The sequence below is a fragment of the Montipora foliosa genome, chromosome 2 (genome assembly GCF_036669935.1).
Source record: "Montipora foliosa isolate CH-2021 chromosome 2, ASM3666993v2, whole genome shotgun sequence".
Taxonomy (NCBI): domain Eukaryota; kingdom Metazoa; phylum Cnidaria; class Anthozoa; order Scleractinia; family Acroporidae; genus Montipora; species Montipora foliosa.
The window spans coordinates 28,267,291-28,274,790 of record NC_090870.1 but is presented as its reverse complement, the minus strand read 5'-3'; positions in this window follow the sequence as shown (position 1 = coordinate 28,274,790).

The window sequence follows — 7,500 nt, the reverse complement described above, 5'->3', positions numbered from 1 at the left end:
GAAAATGATGTACTATCCAAAATACGAAAATGATGTACTTGACACAATTGATATTCATACACAGGACATTAAAAAAATGCAATAAAAAGATGGGGTCACCGTGCTTCTTTCACGTTATTCTAAGTGTTTTTTACCGAATTACGTGAGAAGCGTTCGAAACTAAATCAACCGGATAAATTGTTGTCATGTAGCAAAAGCTACTGAGTATTACTCAAAACTTGAATCTACTTGTTTGTTCAAGCTATAATATTTAAGTAAAGTGATTTCAAATTTCTTAATCTTGCAAAGAAATGTAAGCAAATTGCACCGCTACAGTCATCACCTTGCACTCATCAGTGCCGGGCTCCAAATGCAGTTTCACGTCATTTATATGTAAATACTACAACTTCTACTTTTTCCGTGTACCTATTACGAGTAAATAAAATCATAAAAAACGGGGGGTCACTGTGCTCGTTTCTTCAACACTATGATAATGAATGGTAAAGGGGCAATTTCGAATTCAAAATGATCATTTTTCGCAAAAGAACTGGGGAGAGTTCCAAAACAACACCTTCTTAGCCGAGAAGTGTTCTCATGATTGCTCTTAGAAGCTCTTGAACAGGAAAGGCGGCATTTATTGCCTGTCTTTAGATGACCGGGATGAAACGCCGCCATCTCCGAAGTCGCAATGTTATGCGCAGTATGAGATGCGGGGTGGAAAACAAGGGAATCACCTTAAAGAATTGTGTTTTTGTTGCACGCTAATGCAATATCCAGTCATCGTATGACTCGCTTACCGCGCTAACTACATAATTACAGGGTTGCCATTCGACAATTTAGTCTAAAAATGTGTAGCATTTTCCGTTTCTTGTGTCGGAAATTGGAAAAGTTGCGCAATAGGATCTTTCGGGCGGACGGGTTGGCGCAGTGGTAAGATCTCAGCCTTCCAACCCTATGGTCCCGGGTTCCATTCCCTGTTCTGCCGAGAGTGGAATATTTGGCGACCTTCTTTCCCGCTAAAGTTCACTCAGCTTTCCATCCTTCCGAGGTCGGTAAAATGAGTACCAGCATGCATGGACTGCTTAGAAGTGGCTGCCATTTGCGCCTGTATATGCTTCCAGTCCGCTGGGGGTAAATTGATCATTGTGAAGCGCCTTTGAGACGTTTGTGATAAAGGCGCTATATAAATGCACCACTGTACTTTCCTGTCATTCTGCTGCTAAGTATTGTCTTTGTGCCTATAGGCTTGTGTGCGTAACGTTGGTATGTTTCAGGGGGTAGTAGAAATGTGTAGCTAGATTTTATTCGGTGGACACAGTAGAATATTTAATTCAGCTGCAATGGCTTCGAATTCGATGTAACGCGAATGGCGTTTTATTGGATCTTTAAACAAAATGTACCTTTATGGGAGCTCAAAAAAGAACGTCAATTCGACAAACAAGACAGGCGGAGAAAAATAAACATTTGGAATCTTCAACTGCATCTTTCGATCGGGCGTCCAGCAATGATTTATAGTTCGGCTAAATATTTAATTAACTGTGATGTTATGTACAACACTGAAACCAAATGGCAAATTAAGTGGTAACTTTGTCTGGTTGGATATGGGTTTAACAATCTCATTGAAGGAATCGAACTCTTTGAATGCCTCTGTTTTCATTCAAGTCGGATCTCTGTTGCATAGCCGGCTTTTTGTATTCATTTGCACTCAACTGTGCACAGTCTTCATATAAAAAAGGAATTTGGAAAGTTGGGAATGTGTTTGGGAATGAGTACGAAATCTTGAGGAGGACAAACACGAACCAAAAGCAACCCAGTTTACGCTCACAGAGCGTCTAGTTTCAGTAAATATCTATTCGGGAAGGATGGTAGGCTACAATTCTCGAATATCCGAAGTCAGACTTGGACATTTTTTTTTCTAAACAGATTTACCAGACATTTCGGAAAAGTAGTGAAGACTTTGAAGAGTGCGTAGAAATGTCAAAACCACATTAAGAACGCTAGAATGTTATTCAGCAAAGTTTGTTTGAGAATCTTTCAGGTTTTGTCGACAACGAAGACAAACAACGGTGAATGTTTCCTTCTCTGTCTTTGCTTAAAATCCGTACATACCAATCTGGTTGTAGCATACTTCGCCAGTGTTGTACAACATAAACAAGATGGAAACATCGTGAAACACTTATAACAGCTCAAACTCAGTAATAGTTTGAAATGACGTTTTCTTCACCGTAGCCGTTGTGGTTTAAACTCCCTATTATGCGGCTTGTGAAGAATGAAATCCGGTCGACTCAAAAACGCTGGCACTTTTTTGGATCCATCCTAGGATTTCGTATGGCAGTCAGTAGGGGCGGGATTGGGAAATATTAAACAGGCGGGAAAAAATGGATCAAAAAAAGTGTGAGTTGTCCATTTTTCTTTTCGAGGCCTTGACTTTCCCCTTGCCCACAATCTGCTTCTGGGTCTCCAATGATGAATTGGATATCAACGTGGTAGAAATCAGCAACTTGAACGTGGTTTCACACGCCCCTGACAACACTTGTTTCATAGAGCATTGTCATTGCACACTCTCAATAAGTGCACTGCGCAAGGACAGATGCTTGAATTCCGTTGGAAGAATCTCCATCCAATTTTGAACCTCTCTGGTTGGTGTGTATAAACGAAGCTTGCCAGCATCAGCAATAAAACAAGGGCTTCGGACACTCCGAAGGCCATAAATCCTTGACAGCCTAGCTGAGGGGGCTGGTCCATCTTGGTCACTGTACATGGGATGAGGGCGATGACCAGTAATCTGCTCGAACACTGCTGACGAGTTTCTGCGGTTGTCTGCACTGTTATCCAGTATAACTCTCAACATTTGAAATATGTTTGTGTTTGATGCAAGGAAAAATTTATTTCCAAAGCCTTCAAAGGACGATACGTGAACTGGAGTTATCTCATTTGGCAGATTAATAACTGAAGTAAAACCTCGTCGCCATTCATTCTAAAAAGAACAACAACCTGCTGTAAGGAATCGCAAACAGATACTACGTCTAACATCAACAAGAAAGAGATTCCACACGGCTCATTCAAATTTGTCAAAGTCTTAGTCTTGCTGCCTTTAAAATCAGGATCAATGACTGTCTGGTCAGACACAATTAGTTATCAGTTATCCAATTTACGAAGAGCTGATTTAAACGGTCGTTGAATTTCCTTAAGCAATGAGCAAGAAACTTTAGCACTTGACAAATTAAATCTACCGATTCTCTTACCCCTTCATAAGAAACCAAACAGTATGTTCACCGGCAAATAGTAGGGAATGGAGTTGCCAATGTTGTGGTCTGTCATATGTGATCACTTGTTAATACAGCCAACGGCCACAATTTTAAATCCCAAACAGTAGAATCCTCTATAATTTCACCCCGTTGATACGGCCACTCGCGCTAAATTAAGGAAACCAAAACGCCTGTGACACGGTAATCGAACAGCCGATTTACTTTACAAAGTATACTGTCTGCAACACTCCTCCCTGTTTTCATTACAAACATGATCTTGACGCTACTGCATCCAGTAAGGGAAATCGCGAAGGGATTAAGTCGTTGTGCTTTCATCAAAAACACCTTATCCGGACGGTGGCATCTTTCACTTCCTAAAATTAATTATAAACTGCGTAAGAAGCAGTCGGGCCAAAGTCCCCCATAAAGTATTGTAAATTAGTCCTGAAAAGCCCCGAGGGGAGAGGCAAATAGCATCACTTCACTTTTCCGTCGGAAATACGTCTGCGTTCGCAGGCTATGTTGCAGTGCGTCTGTTCAGCAATAGATCACAGGTGACGTCAAAAACAGGAAAATAGCACTTTGACGAGCGTGATCTATTGTCTATATAAAATAGAGCCAACTGATTAGTTGCTGCGCTTAACAAAGAATCGTGATTGGTTCAGAGAATCACGCTACTGTCAAACCCGAAACGAGCGTCGCTTCGAAAGAAGAATCGACCTAGGTAATTGTCTAAAGTTTTCGATAAAGGAACGCGTTTTTCTCTCTTCTTCTTGCTTCACGTAACTATCCACAGCCTCGGCAAGACTAAATCTTCGTAAATCTTTGGTAAAACATCATCTAAAGTTTCAGAACTTTCCACCATTAAAAGAAAGTTTTGATGATGAAGTCAGCTGTACGTCTGTCCTCCGATAGATCATGGGTGAGAACCAATCAAAATGCGCGTGTGTTATTGAAGTTATTGCGTTCCGACGAAGATGGACGCATATTAATCGGTGTCGTCAAGAGAAAATGAGGGGACAGAGAGGGAGGCTCAGGGCATTGACCGGGATATGTCATGTCCACGAAAGTTATTTTTAGACGAGCGGAAGTCTTTGTTCTAGCAGAAGTCTGTCTTCCAAGACGTCCGCATGCAGTCTTTCCTCGCTTACAGGTTCTTAGTGAAAGAGAAAATAGCGGCGCACGTGGAAGGCTGATGAATATTTATTTTCTTTCAAACATCAGACCAAAGTTGGCCTGCATGCGGACGTCTCGGAAGACAGACTTCCGCTAAAACAAGGACTTCCGCTCGTCTAAAAGTAACTTTCGTGGACATGACATATCCCAAGGGCTGGACCGGGAGCCTCCCTCTCTGTTCCCTCATTTTCTCTTGGTGTCGTTTTACGAATGTCCCGAATGTTTGGCGGGTATCGATCGTGAGTCCACAACATTTTGACCTCTTTGAACCACTTTCGATTTGTTGATTCGAAGAATCACTAGCTTGCAAATATGACTAAAGCTACTTATCAGAACAATCAGAACACCAGAAAGCTGTGTAGTGGTGGTGTGTTTTGTAGGAAACAGACACTGCAATTCGCCCCCGCGCGGCAATTCGTGCCTGCAACGATGCCGAGTTGTGTCAGCTCAGTTTCCTTTCATAGGAGATTCAAGTTCAACCTGCGTACTGCCTGAAAGCACCCCACAAATCCACTTTCCCTGAATATTTCTGGCCAATCAGTACAATAAAAAGTATTATTTTACTAGACATCGAAGGCACTTTACTAATCCATGACTACTACTAGTTACTTGTTGAAGGAAAATCTTTCGGGGGAAGAAAAGACTCTTCAACACTCTGGTTGTTTCTTATCTTTATTGGTCTTCTCGGGTCGATCTTCGACTAGTCCTTGCTCCACTCTCTATTTGTTAGGTATACAGCTCTTTTTATATGTTCCTAATCTGACTAAACAATCAAGCGCCAATCACACGTCAAAATGACGCGCGCCAGACGCACTACGCCTGCCCGTCAGCACATTAACATACTTTTTCCACAACAAAGAAAGTCGCTTGTCTCGACGAGATCCCACAGGTTTGTCAACATCAGACTAGCACGAACGGAGTACGGCAAGTTACAAAAATTACAGGAACGAGTCACAATATCTAGAATTGTTACATAGCAAATTTACGGAGAAAATGGCGATTTACGATTATTACATAACAGAGTTAAACAATAGACAAAAGGAGGAAAGGTCGAGCGTAAGTACCGCCTTTTCCATAAATTAATATGGCATACGTGTTCCAGGCAGAACAGGACAATAACTACAATTACAGGTGTTATTTTCAATTACTTAGAAATATTAGAATATAGATTAAAAACACTTATTGAAAACCCAAACGAGACCGCTGTTGTCATGAATGTGATCTGAAACCGCGAGAACAAGTCAAAAAGGCCCAGAGGTGAACTGAAAATAAGTTGCTTCCAAAAATACAGTAAAAGACTTCGTTAGGGTAAAAACACCACCGAGTGAACCACAAATAACCGTAATGACACCAAATACTAATTAAAACATTCCTAATGGAAAACTTAGTTGGCCTAGTGTACCAAACACCTTTCTCGACACCTGTTCCAATCCAAACCAAATTCATGACCTTAGGAGAAGACACACTCTGATCGCAACTATACTAAAGAGTAAACCGCCATGAAGTAGCTACAATTTTTTATCGTTTAACATACTGATAACATTTTTTAGCTGTAAGGCGTAATTCCGTTTTAAGACGAACTGTTTTCCAATTGTGCCCAAGTCACGAATACAGTGTTTTCAATCATGACAGCAGGGCTCTTTTTCTCTATGATCGTTCCAATTTCTTTGAATTTTCTTACACAATTTTTTTTAATTATTGAGAATTGTAAAGTTGACAAGTTCTGTTGCTGAATGCTTCCCACTAGTATTTATTCAAAAAAAAATTAAAATTTTTTTAAAAAAAACAGAGATTATTCCGTGAGCTCAAGGAGGACCCCTCGGTTCGCGCCTTAGCGAACCTGCTCTCGTTTCTACAGAATGAGTATTAAAAGAGAGTCTCAAGCACCTTAACTGACAATAAATCTTACGTCACAGTCACTAAAGATGACTCGACACTTAGACGTCATAGGATAATTGAAACCAGAGGAAAACTTGTTACCAGTTACTCTAGTTTTCTACCCCACCCCAATTTAGTTAGGATTTTCCGTAACCTTGATGATAACCCTAGGGGTTTTATCCTGCTAAGTTTTCTATTATTCAGTCCGAAGATTCATAAGTCACCTATAGCTGGGAGGCCTATTGTGATTCATTCATATATCACTAGGCCTATTAGTATTCTAGTTGACGAATTAGTATGCTGTCTTAGTATGCGACCGTATCCCACTCTACTGCGTGACTTGGAGGAACTGATCCAATATTTAGAGAAAGGTGTGCTACCCGCAAATAAATGATTCGTCAGTAATCGGATACTACGTTATGCGTACAGGATTCTGGGATCTGCACGGGGCAAGCATTGCCATTCTCTAGAAAGAAATGTACAGAAGAAAGTTTTGTCTTCGTCAAAGGCAGCGATGTTGGATTGACAAAGAATAATGCATTTTCTCCCTGATTTTGTGAGACCGTGAGGTGGTTGAATAATTGTGTGTGAAAATTGGCCAGTATTGAAAATATTAATACTCTTTATTTGTGCCTCAAAAATATTGCTTAATAAGCATTGTGTCCAGTTTTTCTTGGGAACATTATAAGTCTAAACACACAAAAAAAAACATGGCTTGTGCAAGATTTTGGAGAGACAAACGTAGACTATTATGATATTTCTATACTGGTTTATTATAAGTTTTTGTGTGGTTATAATTGCGATAAAATCTATCGATTAGCACACTCTTTCTTCCATAAGATTGAGTGTGAAAGTACAAAGTTCGGTATAAATCTAAGGGGTTGACTCAATAAAGCCTTTTTAATATGTAATGACTTTTATCGAGATTGCTTTCGTCGAAGTTATAACGCGTTAGAACATTGACATAGATGCTCAAAGGAGAGAAACTGTTGTACGGGAGGATGGGAATTTTTTACCGATCGAGAGCCATTGCGCTGTCATGTTGGAGGAATTGAACCAGTGATCGAAAACACGGGAAATCTGACAGTCGTAAAGCAGTGCTATTGAATATCATCCGCAGGTTTTAAAGCCGTTGCTTTTCTCTCCCGTCGAATTCAGTGGAGGAACCGGCGTGAAATAAAACCTGTCGACAACTTAACAGGGGCACCCAACGATAATC